The sequence below is a fragment of the Hyperolius riggenbachi genome, chromosome 5 (assembly GCF_040937935.1).
Source record: "Hyperolius riggenbachi isolate aHypRig1 chromosome 5, aHypRig1.pri, whole genome shotgun sequence".
NCBI lineage: Eukaryota > Metazoa > Chordata > Amphibia > Anura > Hyperoliidae > Hyperolius > Hyperolius riggenbachi.
The window spans coordinates 270,352,952-270,373,262 of record NC_090650.1 but is presented as its reverse complement, the minus strand read 5'-3'; positions in this window follow the sequence as shown (position 1 = coordinate 270,373,262).

Genomic DNA, 20,311 nt, shown 5'->3' with positions numbered 1-20,311 from the left:
GTGGTACATAATGATACAGACATAACACATAATGATACAGACAACGATATACATCACATACAAGATACAGAATTTGTGATTACAATAACAAATGTAACATGATGAATAAAATGTATAACAGAGTGCTAGCTACAAAATGAATAACAAATTCCAAGACACAAAAGGGTGAGAGAGCCCTGCCCTTGCAAGCTTACAATGTAAAGGAATGGGGGAGGGAAGCAGTGGGTATACATACCATACCATACATGTAGTATACATACAGGCAGTGTGTGTTTAGCTTATCTAATAAGAAGTAAAACTTGGAAAGAGGTTGAAGTGGAAATGGCCTAAGTTAGAGCATATGCTTGTCAAAAAAAGTGAATTTTGAGGGAGCATTTAAAGATTTCAAAGATTGAAGAGTGAGGGGTGTGCTGTGAAAGGGCATTCCAGAATAAGGGTGAAGCACGTGAGAAGTCTTGTATACATGAATGCAAGGAGGTGATTCTAGAGGAGGATAAATGAAACTCATGTGCAGATCTGAGTTTGCAATTGGGTTGGTATCTGGAAAAAAGTGAGTAAATGTATAGGGGATAGAGATCGTGGAGAATTTTGCATGTTAGGGTTAAGTGTTTAAATTCCGTGACAATATTTGGGCAGGCACAGGGAAGACTTACACGTTGATGTAATATGTGAACCCTAAGTTCCACTTTAATGAATATTTTATTCTTTTCACTGACGCCTGAAGAAAATGGAAAATTAAGTTTGTCCCAATAGCAAACCTCTTTGCTAACCTCACATATGGTAAATCTGAAAATAATCCTGGTATATGTTTCATTTGTTCTACATTTTGTTTTCCACGTTTTATTTGCAGTTTGCTCTTTTTACTAAGAGAGGTTACTTATGAGTCAAGAACATGAACTGTTGCTCAGGATGAAGAAAGTAAACACTGCAATTAAGTCTAATTTAAAGATCAGCTAGTCAACAAGAGCAAAATCATTTCTGCAATCAATGAAGTGTCTCAGACTGTGGTTTGCATCTCCCGGTTTGAAGAGTCTCATATAAACTGTTATCATAGGCTACTAGTGGACCTAAGCCCGTTTAAAAACGGGCTAGGTCTGCCACTGTGCATGCGCCCGTCGTGCACGCACATTTCCGCCGCGTGCTCCCGCCGCGCCTGCCCGCCACGCGCTAGCACGATGCACACCAGTAGCGCGCGCGCACAATGCGTGTGCACGCCCGCCCGCTGGCCCGTTTTCCCCTTTGTCCGTCATTGCTCTCACTCTCCCTCAATGTCTCTGCATCCCTGCACATGCGCAGAGAGCATGTGGAACACAAACAGGTACACGGGACGCAAAGACATTAGGGTTTTATTATAGAGGATAGGCTTCGTTTTCAACTCAGCTTTGTCAGATTAAAACCAACTAAACTACTAGATGAAAATTAAGATTAAATGAACTCAACAAAGCACAAAACAGCATCTAAAAGGCTGCAGAACAGAACTTCATTGTAGTTTTAGACAACAACCTTTCTGTTTAAAATCTGCATGTTTGTAGTACTCCAACTTCCTTTTAAAATAAAACAAAAGTTTGCTTTCTTAAAACAGAATTTGCGATAATTCAGGTTGGAGTGAGCTTGAGAAGTCTCCCAGTGCATCACTGCTGAATATATGCAAATTAACCATTGTTGCCCTTAGAAGTTAAACACACCTTTAGAACCACTGGAATGCAAAGATGTGTCATCTTGTTAATTTGTACAGAACCATAATAATCCAACATGTAAACAGACGGATTGTTTGATCCTCATCAGTGCATGGCATGGATTAATTTGCATATATTCATCAGTGATGCACTGGGAGACATCTCAAGCTCACTCCAACCTGAATTATCGCAAATTCTTTCTGTTTTAAGAAAGCAAACTTTTGTTTTCCTTAGTATTTTGGTAAGAGGGCTTTTAGGACCATTGTAGCCCCTCACACACTCCAATGAGTTCTGGTTCACCATGAGCTTGCTGGTTAGTCTGTTCCTTTTAAAATGCTTCTTATCTAGACACTCCCTCCTCCTACTCAGCATGTCACAGCTGACTGACGATGTTCATTGCAGTCTTCCATGAACATTCCTATCTTGACTTTAGATAGTAAAGGACAAAAGCATTTAATTAGTGTAATATATGTACTTCCTTTGAAGACTGAAGCAGAAGAGAAGGGCAGTTCGCTAATATGACACAGGAAATGGTGTTTGCTGTACTAGGAAACACTACGCTTTACAATGGTACATTATTTATTTAAATACAGTCAAATGGTACAGGTCATTATCTTATGCTCTGTGCCCCGAATGTCAAGAATGGGACTGCTATTGTCTAGGGAGCATTTATGTAAATATTTTCTTAACAACTCCCGCTGCCAAAGACAAATACTCGTTGATTTTCCCGTTTGATTTCCAGGAGATTCTATCACGCTGTTGGAATCTGCCACAAACCTAATAAAAGCAGTGACATCCCTGTTACATATTAGCTTTTCTATTGGTTAGTTTTAGAATGATGATTCCCATATGACCATTAGGCATTAGCCTTTCTATGTAACAGTTATTTGCATAATTATTATTCTGTCCATGACATGGGAAATAACCACGAGCAATATTGATATTTTTATGTTCGTAATGCTAAAGCAATACAATAGAATTGTCCATAAAATTCTGTATATAGTGCATATAATGCATTTGTGAACTAGCAGGGTTTTGCATATACAACACAATAAACAAGAAATATAATTGGTGATACATTGTGCAGACCTCAAGTGAATTTTTTTGTGATGTGAGTACATAATGGAAATGAGATTTGACAGTCATAGGCCATTTATCAACTTCAGTGACAGTGGTTTTGGAGGCACGTTGACAGTTGTGTAGGTAACAGGCTGTCAGCTATGAGATGTTTTATGTTCTGTCAATAAACTCACTGGCATGAGATCTCTTTGCATGACAGAAATTTGCTTTTGTAGCCCACAGTCATTCTCTCAGTATCATAGCAGTGCATCATGCTTCTCTAGTTTAATTCAAGCAGCACCCTGCCATTTTACTTGAGTATTCTAAATTAGGAGCACTTCTCAGCAATATCATTAGTGCGCAAGCATTATTCAAATGTGAGAACTCACACTGGCACTTGTTGTTTTCATAGTTGTTTCTCTCATTATAACATAAAAATAAACATGACACAGCTAGTTACATAGAGGTATATTTACTAACTAACACAATATTATATTTCTGTGTTCATAACACCAATTGTGCTATGTGCGCACCACATGTTACATTGTTTGTGCAAATACTGGTAAAATTGCTGTGCACTGCCTGCACATGGCATTTTTAACATAGGTTAGTGAATATTTGCCTTATTATACAAGATGGATTCCACTTGGCCCTACATGTACCATCAAAATATGGAATATGGAAACAGTGTTATTGTGTGCTGACAGTTTTTCTTTCCCATCTCCACAGAAGAATCAGGGCTTTAAATCAAACTAAAAATGTGTGTAAGTTTGGAGCTTATGTCTCCCGTAGTGTATTCACGGCCCAATCCTCTAGACCAGGCATAGGCAAACTTTGCCCTCCAGCTGTTAAGGAACTACAAATCCCACAATGCATTTGCCTTTGTGAGTCATGACTGTGGCTGTCAGACTCCTGCAATGCATTGTGGGACTTGTAGTTCCTCAATAGATGGAGGGCCAAGTTTGCCCCTGCCTGCTCTAGACTGTAAGCTGGAAAGGACAGAGACCTCTCCATAGTGTTTCCTGTTTCTGTTGTATTTTATCAAATGATTATTTACCCATATTGATAGTGTTTCAAACAATCCATCAATTGTATGTATTTGTAGTTGTGTTGCTGGATGTCCTGGTTGTACAGGGTGTGGAACTGCTCACGTATCTATGCTCCCCTCTATTGTCTGTTTTGGCATTTTGGAAGATGATGGCACTATATAAAAATATAATAATGTTTTGTCTGAAGCAGTAAACGTTACTCCTGTCCTGGATATTAGTCAACTGTGGTATTTTCTAAAAGACACCATCATAGCTAAAGTAGGAATTTCAAAACAGGAGCTAGGAAAACCTGAGTAGCTTCCCACAGCAACAAAGTTCTAATAAGAAAAATAAAATAATAATTATTCAGCATTGATGATGCCATTAGTAAGGACCTTATTTACCAATCGATTAGAGCGCCATCAAATTAGGGATCTTTGTTGACCACAAAATAACTTAATTCATGATCAGAAAATTTGAGTCCTTAGAGAGATTGAACCACTAGTTTGTAATCAGCACCTATTATTGAGCATATGCTCACTAGTGGAAGTATTTAATCTGGGGTCACTCTCAAATTCGACCCAAACAGTGGTCATTCAGTCCACACTGATGAAGTTCAAAACTTGTCAAAATGTGGGCTTCTGTGTTTAGGTAGTATGGTGGATTTCCCATGAAGCCCTTCAATAATACCTGGTAAATTGTGCTCCGTCTTTTGACAGCACCCAAATTGCTCACTGAGAGCCGCTATAGCCGTAATTCCTATTACTGCCTATGGTGGCGCCGACTGCACCCAAATGTCCTGCACTGTTTTTACAGCGTTCAAACTGGAAGTTGGAAAATGAAACTGTGCCAGCACTATCACATTTGTTATTAGACTCATTATAAACAATTGTTAGAGGAATATTGAGACAGCAGTACTACTTCCTGTTAGTCAAGTACTCATCATGAAACTGTCAAGCCAAGCAAATGGAGTCATCTGTAAAGCTCAGCATACAATTGTATTTTGGTCTGAAAAGCGTCATTTTGTGTCCGGAAATCTTTCACAAGCAAATTCTTTTTTGTAAGCATGTAATTGACTGAAGCCTTGACAGAGGCTATGATATACATTTATGGATGGCTAGATAAGGATGTGTAAGTGGCAAAGGGCAGGGTAGATCAGCTGGTGGATAAATACGATTTTTTTTTTGCTGAAATCTAATCAGGTTCTGTTCCTCTTTCTTGCCACCTGCCATTTTGGTCAGGTCAGGTTAGAGCAGAAGAGATGTTAAGCCGCATCTACACGCGTAGATGCGGCCGCGATGTTCCTTATCAATCGAGCCGCTGATGTGGCTCGATTGATAAGATCCGACAGGACGGATCTTGCTTTTGCCGATTCCCTGCTCACTCCCCACGAGGGGACAATGGCAGGGAATAGAGCGGAAGATAAACGGCGCCGGCGGGGACGAGCGGGGAATCGAATCCGGCGCACGCGCGGCGAGCGGGGACGCGGCGGGCATGTGCGGGGACGTGGAAGAGGCTATTCGGTGGCTAATCGAGCCACCGGACCGCCGCCTCATCTACACGTGTAGATGAGGCTTGAGAAAGGCCCCTGAATGCACACCAAGCACCCACCTGGATGATCCTATTCCAAGGATGTCCAACTCCAGTCCTCCAGGGCCGTAACAATGCCAGTTATTAGAAAGGACAGAGAAGTGGAGAAATGTGTTCTACTTCCTGAACCACACCTTTACTTATTCAGTCCCATCAATTAATTTGAGCGGTGCCAAAAATGTGTGAGGATCTTGGCCCTCGAGGAATTGAGTTGGACATCCCTGTCCAATTCTGCTTCTATGGCATTGCTCTCTTGGTGCCAAAACATGCATTGCTCTACTGGATCATAGTTTTGTTAAAACCTGTTACAACATTCTGTCAGCAGGATAAGGGTAATATATACCATCCAATAAGTACAAAGAGTGAGATTAATCTGATACAATTCTGTAATGTTATTACCACTACTCATAAGATGAATGGTTTTACTGGTTCCTACTAGAATCACCATTACACAGTAAAAAAAAAAATCTATGCCTTCTTTATTAACCACTCAAAAAAAGTAAAGCTTGTACAGTAATTGCTTTTGGCAATGAGGCATTTATTGCCACATTGTTCTGCAGTGTTTCTTACAATGACGTCTCCTATTGATGCTTTTGGTAGAGTAGTGTATTGAGGATTTCAGATGATATCGAAAGCTTTAGAGAGATCACAATCTAATCATGTTTCTTGGAAGGAAATTCTGCCTAATTCTGTTACTGCACTGGGCTTTTCCTCCCATAACTTCCTAGTTAAACGAAAATGAGAAATATCTCCCAATGGAAAATCATTTTTCAGAGGCACAAGCTCATTATCCTAATTCACAGATACATTTGCACTGTGTTTTCATGTGGGACTGATATGAACTGAGGAAGATGTGTCAGGCAAAATTAGGAATGCTATCAGAAAATAATGTCAGCACTGTACATTTCGGTGGGGCTTGAATTTCTACAATTTGGTAAGCTGTGGTGTAAAATGTATGCAGAGAGACTTCAGGTGCGCCTGTTTGAAATGTATGCAAATGACATTTTCCATAGAATGAAGACACTTTTTGAAAAAAAGAAAAATAAGAAAAAAAAAAAGGAACAATATTGTGTTTGGGATCAGGGGCGTAACAACAATTCATGGAGTCCCCAAGCAAAATTGATGATGTAGCCCCCTTAATGTTCACAATCCTTCCCTTGCCTCCCCTTGGTGACCCTCACAACATGGGGGTCCATCATACAGGGGTAATAAAACAAGTAAGGCCATCAGGATCTTCACACCCATAACATGTAGCCACAAAAACACCTGATCTGGAGTATCAGAGAAAGGGAAGGTTAGTAGTTAGGACCCTCCCACACCTCTGGGCGCCCCTACAGTCAGTCACAGAGGCTGCTTCCCCTAGTTACACCCCTGTTTGGCATTGTTGTGATACACAATGGGTAAGTATTTTCCTCACACTCAATTCCTGTATGCATAAACAGAAATGCAGCATGCAGCCAATAAATGATATCATCCTGATTCAAAACCTCTTGTTTTTACTGATGACTAACATGGTACAATACACTACTGTTACTACTATAGGGTGCAACAAATCCACACCTCAGCCTGCACTTTGGGCAATAGGGAGCATTGTTTCTGGAAAAGCTTTATATTAAATCTAGGTTCACAGTGGCCATTGCAGATAGTCCCAGTAACAGCAGGAACTTATTGCAATGGAATGAGAAAGCAGTGCCATACGTTATCCATGTGTTGCATCACATAGAGTGAATGAAAAGTATGCCTCGTAACTGTTAGCATGTGCATTTTGCAGTAACACACTGCATGCAGTGCATTACAATGTGGCACACCGTTATACCGCAGTGTGCCTGCCACACTGTTAATTTCACTGTAAGTGGTGTATTGCAGCAACTACCAGCAATATCTCTTGTGGACCGCAGTAGCTTCCATCAAGATGTTACCAATTGGCTCCCAGAGGGTGTTTGTTGTGATATTCTTCCTTAGCTTCCAGTTTCTTATCACTTTTGAGACTCTTGTGCAGTACCTGAATTACTCCTCCCAGTCATTATACACCCACATCAGTCAAATTATAGTTTCATCTGATGTCTGTCACAATCCACCAACACTAAAGTTTATGCTGTAGAGTTGCAATGCAGATAGAAAACAATTACAGTCTTTAGGAAGCTAGCATCTTAGTGAAACCTGCATCTCAATGACATGACATTTCTTTATGAAAACTGAGTGGCTATGGTGATGATGCATGCCCCTGCTCTAAAAATAGTACTCATTGCCTATGATTAATAATAAAAAAAAATAACCTCAAGTCTACCTGCATTTATACTGTATGCCTCATGAGAGGTCAAAGCCTGGTGTGTACTGATGAAAGAAATATGCTGATTAAGGAATCTTCCTAAAAAAACAGAATAATGACCAAAAGCCCACAATAGGCTACTCATGTAAGTGGCATTAGGATCACCATTGCTGGCTCATACAAACATCTGGATCTTAAAGGTTTTACATGAATTTCTCCAGAGCTGATCCATGGCCTCGAGGACTTTGGACAAAACTGAACCTAGTTGACTCCAAAATGAAATGACAACTCACATGGCTACCATGGCAAGCCACATAGCCTAATCCTCAAGCTGTGGATTATATATGATGTTTGGAGCCTCGGTTGCTTTTTCTAACTGAGGTTGTTTTCTGTCTTTCAGATGTACTGGAAACAAAGAGCAGAAGAGTTTGAGTGGGGTAATGTAGACGCTATAGTTAGCATATTTATTCTACAATATGCATTTACATCCTGGATTTATTTTGTTAATCACTACCTTCCCTCTGAATATTGGGTTGACACACTGGCCCTTATTCAATTCACTTTTTCTGCTAGGACATCATTTTTTATCTTCTGCTTAAAGCGGGATTGTCACCATAAAAATCTAATTTCAACAGCAACTGGTCTGAGTGTATTATGTGATAAAGATGCTAATCCTGCATTCAAAACTTTCAAAACTTTTTCTGCTGTTATGGTTTGGAGTATACATACCTTAGGAGCACTGGCCCTTTAATTGCCATTGCCAAACAGTTGCATGCTGGGGTTATTTTTATCTTTAATAATATATTCCTCCTTTTCCCTTTATTTACCCCTCCTTCTAATTAAATAAGACAGTGCACTTCCTAGTATAGACAACAGTGGGAGTGTCTGAAGACTCTGGAAGGAGGGCGGGTATGAATACAGAAGAAAAAGTGAGAGGAAATGATGTCAGGATTAGCTTCATTCAAAGCTAACCAAGATGGTTTAGAATAGGATTCTCTGCTTTTCCTTTATACAATTCACAGGAATCATAACGTGGACAGTGCAATACATATGTGTTATTTATTTATTGGTTAGCATGGGTATCACTTGTTCTTTAACATAACTTTCAGCACTCTGCAATTTAAAAAGTACCAAAAAGGTAATCAAAAAAAGTACTGCTTGCTATGTTCTTGCTTGCTGGTGGCTTAAAAGGCACTTTAATGTAACCTGTAAGGAAACTAGCAAGCATCTTCATAAGGTACTTCAGACATACCCTGAAGCCTAAAAAAAAGTGAGAATTCTCCTTTCACAAAATTTGACACTTGCAACATCTATTAGAGATTTGTAGAAGCTACAAATCATCTTCAGACTAGAATGCTAGTTTATATAGCTATATATCACTGGCACTTAGCAATGTTTTAGCACACAGTCTAAAACAGCATCTTTTGCCACTGTGTTCAATATTCAGGTACTAAAAGTTCAAATAACAACAGACTCAGCAATTGAGTGCTTACATTAAAATAAATGGACAATGTGACAATGACAGTAACAAAATGCTGAGACAGTCTCACCTGTGTGACATGGCAAAAAGGAAGTCACATCCATTTGGCCTTTCTGTTCTCACGTGACATTTTTACTTGGCAATTTTACTTCATAGTTGACTCAAACTTACCGGTCACACATTAACGTTCTGTTTGTGAAACCATGTTTTTTTTATTTTTTGTGTGTGTTTTTTTAGCTTTCTTGGCTCCTGTTGCACACAAAAGGAGACCGGAGTAAGCAAGGCTTTATGCCCATACACAGAAAAAGTGACAGCGCACACCACACAAAAACGTGCATGAGCAGCCCCAGGCCCCACCGAAGCAGGGCCCTTTCTGACCATTGTTCCCCCGGAGGAGAACCTATGTTGCTATCCTTATGTGCTTTACACAATACTGCCAAATAATTAAAAGAGTTTTGAAGCTCTTATACACCCATGTTCTATAATATGCTACTATATTAGGGCGACCTCCACAAATAATTCATAAAAATAAAATACAAGATCCGATTTTCAACCTACAATCTTTAAATATTTTAACTGCAAACATAAATTTATTTTAAACTTTTACTTCCTCTGCCAAAGCTACGGTTCAAACATTGATATACTGCACATTTAGACTTATGGGAGCTTCTGTATTCATTTGCATATTGATGACATGGCTCTCCAATCCCAGCCCATGCTTTTAAACCTCAACCCTGATTGGCTCTCAATCTTGATTGGTCCTTTTTAATCTCAACCCTGATTAGTCCTTTTAAAACATTTTTTTTCTAAGAGAACTGGAAATTATGTATTTAACTGTCTTGCAAACACCATTGTTACTCTTTGCCTGATGAAAGGAGCACTTGGTCTCCTGAAACGCGTTGCAATATACTTAAATAAAATTCAACACTATACGGCAGCCACCGTTTCGTCTTTCCTACACAGATCGCTGCATTACAATTAGACCACCACTCCAACTACCCATGAGTGAAGGAGGATCCCAGCTGCCTTTGTGCCTGATCCCTGGCTAGAGGGATAAAAGCCTACACGCTGGCTACTCCTGTACAGGTTCGCCAGCAACTTCTAGAGGTGAGATTATTCTGAATTCACCCAATCCACTGTGGTACGGTTCCCCTGAGTGTGCTCTGTCTCTTCTTGTCTCAAACACAGTTTCTCAGGAACTGACATATATGAACTGACTCTGTGAAATTCCGCAGAAAATTGGAAGTGCTACATAAATACATAGTGTAATAGATCGTGGAAAAGCCGGCGCGTGTACTGGTAGCAAGGCGACTGATTCCACGTCCAACGCGGCGGTTTGCACGCAGCAGCGTGCGTCTGGTGTGGCTGGGTCTTTTAGTTCACACAGATTGAGGAATACGCGCGAGCGCGCTGAGAGGCAGGACCTTTATGACAAACGAGGAGGGATCAGCTGACCAGGTTGGTCAGCTGACCCCAGAGCAAGTGGCTATTGGTTGATCGGTGATGGGTGACGCCGGAGAGCGCCGCTCTATATATAGTCACTGCTGGTCAGTCTCAAGTGGTCTGCCGTTGCGAACACTTACGTGAAAGCACTCAGACCATAGTCAGATCCCACAGTGTGTTAGAACCAGGAGGACCTGGGAATTCACACTGAGCCAGATTACTTCTGTGTTATCTTTGTGTTATACTTCAGACTAGTTCCAGGGTGTCGAGACCACGGACCTCACACCCAAGACTAGGGATTCTGTGTTATCATTGTGTTATACTTCAGACTAGTTCCAGGGTGTTGAGACCACGGACCTCACACCCAAGACTAGGGATTCTGTGTTACCATTGCATTATACTTCAGACTAGTTCCAGGGTGTCGAGACCACGGACCTCACACCCAAGACTAGGGATACTGTGTACCATCATATTATACTTCAGACTAGTTCCAGGGTGTTGAGACCACGGACCTCACACCCAAGACTAGGCATTGTTTGATATCTGTTATGACCTATTGCATTTCTGACTATCCCTCTGCTTTCTGATTCGGTACCTACGCATATCTGATTACCTGTTGCCAACCCTGCCTGCCCTTGGTTACCGAATCAGCCTTCTGTCTCTGTACTTTATCTGCCTGTGTGTTGCCGACCTGGCTTGCTTGACTTTGAGAGCTATCCCTCTCCATTGAGAGATTAGTCTCCAGACCTGCTGGTGACACCCACCTTCCAGGTGTCACTCAGCCACAGGTCCTTCCTGCTATCCAGCCTGGGGCTCCACCCCTTTGGATGTCTCAGGCTGCTGGAAGATTTTTGCACTTCCCAGAGGAAGGCATTTCTCATACGGCCAAGGACCACCTGCTCCTCGGGTGGTCCCACTCAAAGTCATTACTGTTGCAAAAAACAATCACACTATAGAGGTGTCCAGAGGTTAGTTATACTTGGATTATTGGTGATTCTGCAGATCATCAATAATCAGGTATATATTTGTATTCTTGGTGATACTGCAGATCATCAATAATCAGATTCTCTCTGTGTGCTGACACCGATCGTTACACATAGTAATATTAATAAAAGTTCTGCCTAAAGAGGAACTGTAGTGAAAATAACATGATGAATAAAATTGCTTATTTTTGTACAATATGCATTTATAGATTATTTAGTCAGTGTTTGCCCATTGTAAAATCTTTCTTCTCCTTGATTTATATTCTGAAATTTATCACAGGTGGCCACAGCTTTAGTCCTGCCAGGTAAACTGTACATAAGTTCATTTACTGGGAGTTCTGTGCACAAATATTCCTTGCAGGCAATCGGAAAAACATGTTATTTCCCACAATGCAACGAGGTTCACAGGCAGCAAACTGTCAGGACCGTGGTCATGACATCACGCTGTGGGAAGGGTTTCACCACAATATCAGGCATACAGACCTCCCTGATGATCTATACGAGTAAAGGTAAACATTTCTCATGGGGTATCACCTACTGATTGGAATGTCGTTCAATCCTGAGTTAAAGTTCCTCTTTTACTTTTTTCTGAGAATTTCATACACAAGAAAAGAGCAGCAAAATGTGTTTATTAGTTATAAAGGCTGCTAATTTTGCATACTAATACAAGTGCCACATTTTTGGCCTCAGGGTACCCCAGTGTATAGGAAAGTTCTTATCTCACACTCACCTCAGAGTTAGGCTCGGTTCACATTACGGGCTTGATTCACTAAAACGTGCTAACACAGTTTTGCACGTGCAAACTAGGGTGCTAAGTAGTTTGCACAGCAAAGCTGTTACTGATCTCGTGCTATTTTAGCGCACGTAAAGTTTTGCGCGAACTGCTTTGTGTGCAGAGTATGCCTATTACGCTACTTAGCAGGTGAAGCGGCTGATTTTGCACGTGAAGCGGTGCATGCAAAACTTTGCGCGCAAATTGCGAAACACGCATATTAGCACGTGCAAAGCCAGTTAGCATGTGCTAAGTGGCTTTTTACTGGCGTGCTACCACTTAGCATGCTTTCGTGAATCAGGCCCTAGGTTTTGTTAACGGAACCGGACGTACGGTACCATGGTTCCATGGTTCGTTCCGCTGAACAGAAAAAAAAATGCAGCAGGACCCAATTTTACGGACCATTTCGCTCAGCGGAACGGAAATAGAAGGTTTTGCAGCATAATAGGAACCTATGGAAAATGGACGTTTTACAGCACACTGGCATTTTCCCGGATCCAGATGGCCAGATCCCTACGGCTGGTTCCGCAAAAAAATGCAGATATGAACCGGTCCTTAATGCTGGACAGACAGTTAACAACTTTAATGCAGTGGTTTGTTTTTTACAGGGGGACCCCACAAAAGGCTACAGGATGGCACTCAATAGGATGGTTAACAGATTGCCTGCAAACATCAGACAACATGTAAGGACCCCTGAAGAGCCTAGAACAGCCTGCTTTTCCTGATCCACAAAGAGGGAAACCCAGGCAGGCCCATAATCTCAGGGAGCGGAACTTTTACAGAGAACATCTCAGGGTGGCTGGAAAACATCTTGAAACCTCTTGTCTGTAAAAGACCCAGCTACATACAGGATACCACCCACCTCCTGAACAAACTGACAGCCATCGGCCCAGTACCTGAGGAAACCATACTGGCCACGATGGACGTGGAGTCCCTGTACACGAACATTCCCCATGATGATGGTATTGCGGCCTGCCGTAAATATCTTCAGGGTCAGGGGATACATGTAAAGCCTATTGCTGGACTGATCAAATTAATTCTCACATAATTATTTCACTTTTGGACAGGACCTCTATTTACAGCAGATGGGCATGGCAATGGGTTCACGATTCGCACCACAGTATGCAAATCTCTTCATGGCCAAAAAGCAAAGAGGATTACCTCAATGCATGTGGCATAAAACCCATGGCCTACTTCCGCTTCATTGATGATATTTTAATCATCTGGTCCGCAAGTGAGGATGATCTTCTCCAGTTCCACAGGAACTTCAATGCCTTCCATCCTACAATCAAATTGAAACTTACCTACTCTCACACAGAGATTAACTTTCTGGACACCACCATATACATCAGGGGTAACAACATACAAACCTCTGAGTATCTCAAACCTACAGACCGTCCCACATACCTAAAATATGACATTTTTCATCCCAAGCACATTAAGAACTCTATAATTTACAGCCAAGCTATAAAGTACAACCGGATTTGTTCTGACAGGATGGACAGAGACAAGCACCTGGATCGCCTTAAGAACAAACAAACAAACAAACAAACACAGAACATTTATATCGCGCTTTTCTCCTGGCGGACTCAAAGCGCCAGAGCTGCAGCCACTAGGACGCGCTCTATAGGCAGTAACAGTGTTAGGGAGACTTGCCCAAGATCTCCTACTGAATAGGTGCTGGCTTACTGAACAGGCAGAGCCGAGATTCGAACCCAGGTCTCCTGTGTCAGAGGCAGAGCCCTTAACCATTACTCCATTCAGCCAAGAACACTTTCATCAAACAAGGTTACAGTCCTCCTATAGCTGAGGCCCAAATCAGGAAAGCCAGCAACATCCCCAGGACTGAACTCCTGAAATATAAGCAAAACCAGAAAGAGGAACGTGTCCCTTTGGTTGTCACCTACAACCCACACCTGGAAATCTTAAGGAGGATTGCTAAGCAACTTTATCCCATTTTACACAAGGATCACAGACTGAGAACGATATTCCCTAAACCTCCACTCTTGTCATATCGGCAACCACACAATCTAAAACAGATGATTGTCAGGAGTTCTTTGAATAGGCCTCAACAAAATGGAACATCACCCTGCCGACAAAAAATATGTGGGACCTGCAGACACATTTACTCCACTGACAGGGTAACGATACCAGGTTCACAACAGGAGTACAGAGTACAAGGTACATTTTCCTGTGGTTGCACCAATCTGGTATATCTGATCATGTGTGCTTAATGCCCCAATGTTATGTACGTGGGAGAAACTGGACAAACTCTGCGCAAACGTATGAATGGACACAGGCACACTATTAATGATACCAAATCTGGACCCCCAGTTGCTACACACTTTTGGTCTAACGGACACAGCATGGATGATCTTCGTGTCACTGCCCTGAAGGGTGGCTTCAAAACATCAAATGATCGATTAATAGCAGAAAAAAAAAATATAAATTGGTTCAAAGCTGTGCAGAACGGTTTGAATAAGGACAACAACTTTTTATATTGGTATGAGGCTGATGATATTTGAACTTTCTCAGCCATTCTAGCTGAACTTGTGAACTAAGAATTTACGATACCTCTGGGTCAATCCTAATCCCAGGTCTGTGAGCATGGAGTAATGCAGTAAAAGGATCCTTATCTTAGCTAACAACCTCTAACCCCATTTAGATGGTCTGTTTGAATTAAGGCATCTTAATGACATGTATTTATGCTTGAAAAAAATATCTGTTTTCCCTTTTGATGTTGCATGTATAAAGCTGTCTGTACCACCAGCCTGCAAACTAACAGGATATAAGCCCGACGAAGGCTGCAAGGCCGAAAGCTTGCTTATTTTTATTCATTTTTAGCTAGCCAATAAATGGTATCATCCTAATTTAAAACTTTTTTAAGATACTGATGTTTAAAACAATCACAAAATAATCTAAACTATCATTTGAATGTTTTAAAATAATCTATTCAGTTTAATTTGATTTAAACTTCGGTCTCTTCCATTTGATAAATCCATTACACTTCATCAAAAACAATTATAATTTATTATTTTACTTACCTTGCCAAGCTGATTTTGCACAGATGCAATAACTTAATGAAATGTAAAGTTCTAACTTAAACACGTTTGGCCAACATAAGCCCAATGCTAACTTTTAACCATATTGTACTCTTAACGCTATCCTTTAAAGGTAAAAATATCTTTATTATTTTTGACAAAATATATTAGTGTCATAACCTGTGGCCAGCTTTACTAAATTAGTGCACAGAATTGCTATAATAGTGTCTTCAAAGTGTAGAATGTCCCTCCTCTCCTTCAGGTTTGCACTTTGTGGTTTAACTCCTACTGCAAATCGTCAGTTCACCTGTATGAGTATTGTTGATAAAGATGAGTGAAAATGCCACTGTTTTGTTGGCTTTCAGAGAAAGCAAACTACTTCTAAAAAATTTTGGAAGAATAATTTAGGGACAATATTTTCCAGTGGACAAGATATCTCGAATTGTATTTTTGTCAAGAAATCTGTTGGGACAGATGTTTCATCCTTTGTAGATCGATTTGATGAATGAATGTGGTGGTAATTAGAATGGAGGTAATGAAATGGAGATTGTAGAGAGGTACCAAGTCTCAGTGAACATGATGTTCCAGTAGTTTGGAAGAAAAGAGAGGAGAAGGGAGGGGAAGGAGAGGGACAGGCTAGTAGGTGGGGAGGATTTGTATGATTCAGAGAAGGTTTCTTAAGTTTTGGTGTAAGGATCTCAGGCGATCACGTTACATTTCAGATCCTAAATACAACCGTCACCTATAGCTAAACCCCCACATGAATGTCAGACTGTAAACTCTACCTGGGTCCAAGAAAACCAATAAAACACATGAGAGCAAAACAGAGAGTGAGACCAGGAACAAAGCCAAAGATCAACACTGGAGGTCAGATGACAACAAATCCAGGGGATAGGCAAACTCAGGGTCAGGAACACGACAGGTGTTATACAGAGAAGGTCAGGCAGTTCAGCATATAAATCAAGGGTCAAGCAAAGGCATAGTCACAGCAAGCAAAGATCAATACAGGCAGCAATTCAAAATGTGGTCAGCAGGTAAAGCAAGGTCAAAACAGCAATCAGAGTCACATATTAGCAGCTAGCACACAACAACTACTGAAATGTTGTCATTGCTGGAAAGCAATGGATGGGGCAGACCTTTGTTGGGAAGGTGACCAAATTTATGGGCCTGCATGTCCCAGCTACCCCTTGGCTATTTACTCATCACCCACTATCACATGATCCCCTCCAGCTGTGTGAAGGTAATGCCTCCAATGGAGAGAATAAAATGGGAGTGTCTGAACCTCATAACACATGCAGGAGTGCAGTAGATAAACAATACAACTGCAGTGGCAAACAGAAGAAACCGACTGCTCGTGACGGCTCTCGGAAGAGACAATGTCGTTGCTTGAACACCGTGAGTTGAGCTCATGACATTTGGTATTATACATGAAAGGAAACATATCCATGGGAAAGGAATGGTTAAATAGACCTTTCAGGGTAGGTATGATGGGAGATGAGAAATGTGGTATGAGGGAATAAGGTCAAAAGTACAGGTAGTGGGATCATACTTGCACATAAGAGAGGACAGTGATATTCAGTTCATTGAGAGAAATCAGTTGGTTTGGGGTATAATACTGTGTGGGAAGTGGGATATATGTGCAGACTAGACTGAAAAGCGAAGCTGTGTGTGATCCTGTTGATTTAAATTTTATCCTTAAAAAATGTGACCTTAGCTGAAATAAACGGTGTAGGAAAGGAATTATTATTTGTCCACTGCTGGCTTCTGCAGGGCATATTGGTAATTTTAGAAAAACTTGCACATAACGCACTTGTGGCAATGCCATTCAGCCACCCAAGTGCAGGACATCAATACTTTAATCTGATCACTGACTCGGGGTGTCAGGGTTGACAGTTGCGGTTGGCACAGTGATGGCACAAGGTGGAAACTAGAAGCAGCATACTTCTGTCTTCATGGAACACAACAAGCTGTAACCTAACCAAGCAGTGTGTTAGCACAGCACATATTTATGAATTTGTCACACATAATGTTCACCAGCTATTACTATGGAGACAGTTATGAATCGTGTGTACAGACCTTGCATTTTAAAAGCAGCGTAATTAATCTTTCTGTGACAATTTGTAATTAATTATATTTGCCATCTCTTGACCACCTTGATAAGATAAAGCAGAAAAAAATATCAAACATGCTGTTTGCAAAGCTTTGTTTTAAAAAGAGCAGAACAGTTAAAAGATAAAAGCATTGTTGCAAAAACTGAATTTTGCTCATTTTGTGGGAGTAATTATGAGTCACTGTAAAGTAAAAACTCTACTTTTAATTACAAAATGACTTGTGTACATATTTTTCTTCTATAATGTACTTAAAGCTAATGTAACCCGGGGTAGTAAGAAAAAAGTCAGATACTCACCAAAGGAGAGGGAAGGCTCGGTCCTAATGAGCCATCCCTCCCCTCTTCCAGTGGCCCCGGTGCTGCGCTGGCTCCTCCGTTCTCGTCCCACGCCGAGAGGACTTCGGAAGTCTTCGGGAGCCGAGTCCTCCCGAAGACAGGCAGCGCACACGCGAACGCGTCATAGAGGACGCGCGCATGCGCAGTGTAGAGCGGCCCGTCTTTGGGAGCACTCGGGCTCCCGAAGCATCTCCGAAGCTTCCCTTCTGCCGGGAGACAGCGGTATTTGACCGAAATGGTCGAATACCCCTACGGGGGCGCCAGGACAGCAGCGGGCACCGGGAGAGGAAAGGGAGTGCTCTATGAGACCCAGAGCCTCCCTCTCCTTAGGGGAGTATCTGACTTTTTTTTTACAACCCGGTTCCCATTAGATTTAAGTGGTGTTTATTCATGCTTTTAGTATAACTGTACACATAAGTATGTAATTTGGCCTGCAAACATGGAATCCCACCTAAAATGTCTATTATGGAGAGTATAAAAATAAGGACATGCTAAGGTAGAAAGGTATACCTAAAATTGTCAAATTAACAGTTACAGAAATCTTGGAAGGAAGGTCTTTCTTAAGGAGCCACCAGAAGATATTGGACGTTTTCCCAGTTCTGTATCTAGCATATACAGTACAGGTCCTTCTCAAAGAATTAGCATATTGTGATAAAGTTCATTATTTTCTGTAATGTACTGATAAACATTAGACTTTCATATATTTTAGATTCATTACACACAACTGAAGTAGTTCAAGCCTTTTATTGTTTTAATATTGATGATTTTGGCATACAGCTCATGAAAACCCAAAATTCCTATCTCAAAAAATTAGCATATTTCATCCGACCAATAAAAAAAAAGTGTTTTTAAAACAAAAAAAGTCAACCTTCAAATAATTATGTTCAATTATGCACTCAATACTTGGTCGGGAATCCTTTTGCAGAAATGACTGCTTCAATGCGGCGTGGCATGGAGGCAATCAGCCTGTGGCACTGCTCAAGTGTTATGGAGGCCCAGGAACACGACAGGCACAGTACAGCCCGGCGGACGTCCGATGACGTCATCGCGCCCGCATGGGACGCAGAAGTGCCGGGCCTTGGAGCGCAGAAGAGCCCGACCTGGCAGCCGGCCTGGCCAGGTCGGGTCGGCCACCGGAGACCACCGGGAGCCTGCGGAGCGGCGGCGAGGGCACCTCCTGCCTGCCACGGGCTGGAGGAAGCCCCAGGTAAGTGGATATTGATTTTTATTTTTTTACCCCCCTCCCTGAACCTTCCCTTTAAGCTCATCCAGAGTGTTGGGTCTTGCGTCTCTGAACTTTCTCTTCACAATATCCCACAGATTCTCTATGGGGTTCAGGTCAGGAGAGTTGGCAGGCCAATTGAGCACAGTAATACCATGGTCAGTAAACCATTTACCAGTGGTTTTGGCACTGTGAGCAGGTGCCAGGTCGTGCTGAAAAATGAAATCTTCATCTCCATAAAGCTTTTCAGCAGATGGAAGCATGAAGTGCTCCAAAATCTCCTGATAGCTAGCTGCATTGACCCTGCCCTTGATAAAACACAGTGGACCAACACCAGCAGCTGACATGGCACCCCAGACCATCACTGACTGTGGGTACTTGACACTGGACTTCAGGCATTTTGGCATTTCCCTCTCCCCATTCTTCCTCCAGAATCTGGCACCTTGATTTCCGAATGACATGCAAAAGTTGCTTTCATCCGAAAAAAAGTACTTTGGACCACTGAGCAACAGTCCAGTGCTGCTTCTCTGTAGCCCAGGTCAGGCGCTTCTGCCGCTGTTTCTGGTTTAAAAGTGGCTTGACCTGGGGAATGCGGCACCTGTAGCCCATTTTCTGCATACGCCTGTACACGGTGGCTCTGGATGTTTCTACTCCAGACTCAGTCCACTGCTTCCGCAGGTCCCCCAAGGTCTGGAATCGGTCCTTCTCTACAATCTTCCTCAGGGTCCGGTCACCTCTTCTCGTTGTGCAGCGTTTTCTGCCACACTTTTTCCTTCCCACAGACTTCCCACTGAGGTGCCTTGATACAGCACTCTGGGAACAGCCTATTCGTTCAGAAATTTCTTTCTGTGTCTTACCCTCTTGCTTGAGGGTGTCAATGATGGCCTTCTGGACAGCAGTCAGGTCGGCAGGCTTACGCATGATTGCGGTTTTGAGAAATGAACCAGGCTGGGAATTTTTAAAAGCCTCAGGAATCATTTGCAGGTGTTTAGAGTTAATTAGTTGATTCAGATGATTAGGTTAATAGCTCATTTACAGAACCTTTTCATGATATGCTAATTTTTTGAGATAGGAATTTTGAGTTTTCATGAGCTGTAAGCCAAAATCCTCAATATTAAAACAATAAAAGGCTTGAACTACTTCAGTTGTGTGTAATGAATCTAAAATATATGAAAGTCTAATGTTTATCAGTACATTACAGAAAATAATGAACTTGATCACACTATGCTAATTTTTTTAGAAGGACCTGTAATAACATCTCCCTGTATTGATAGATTTCTACCTTATGATGCAGACAGTCTG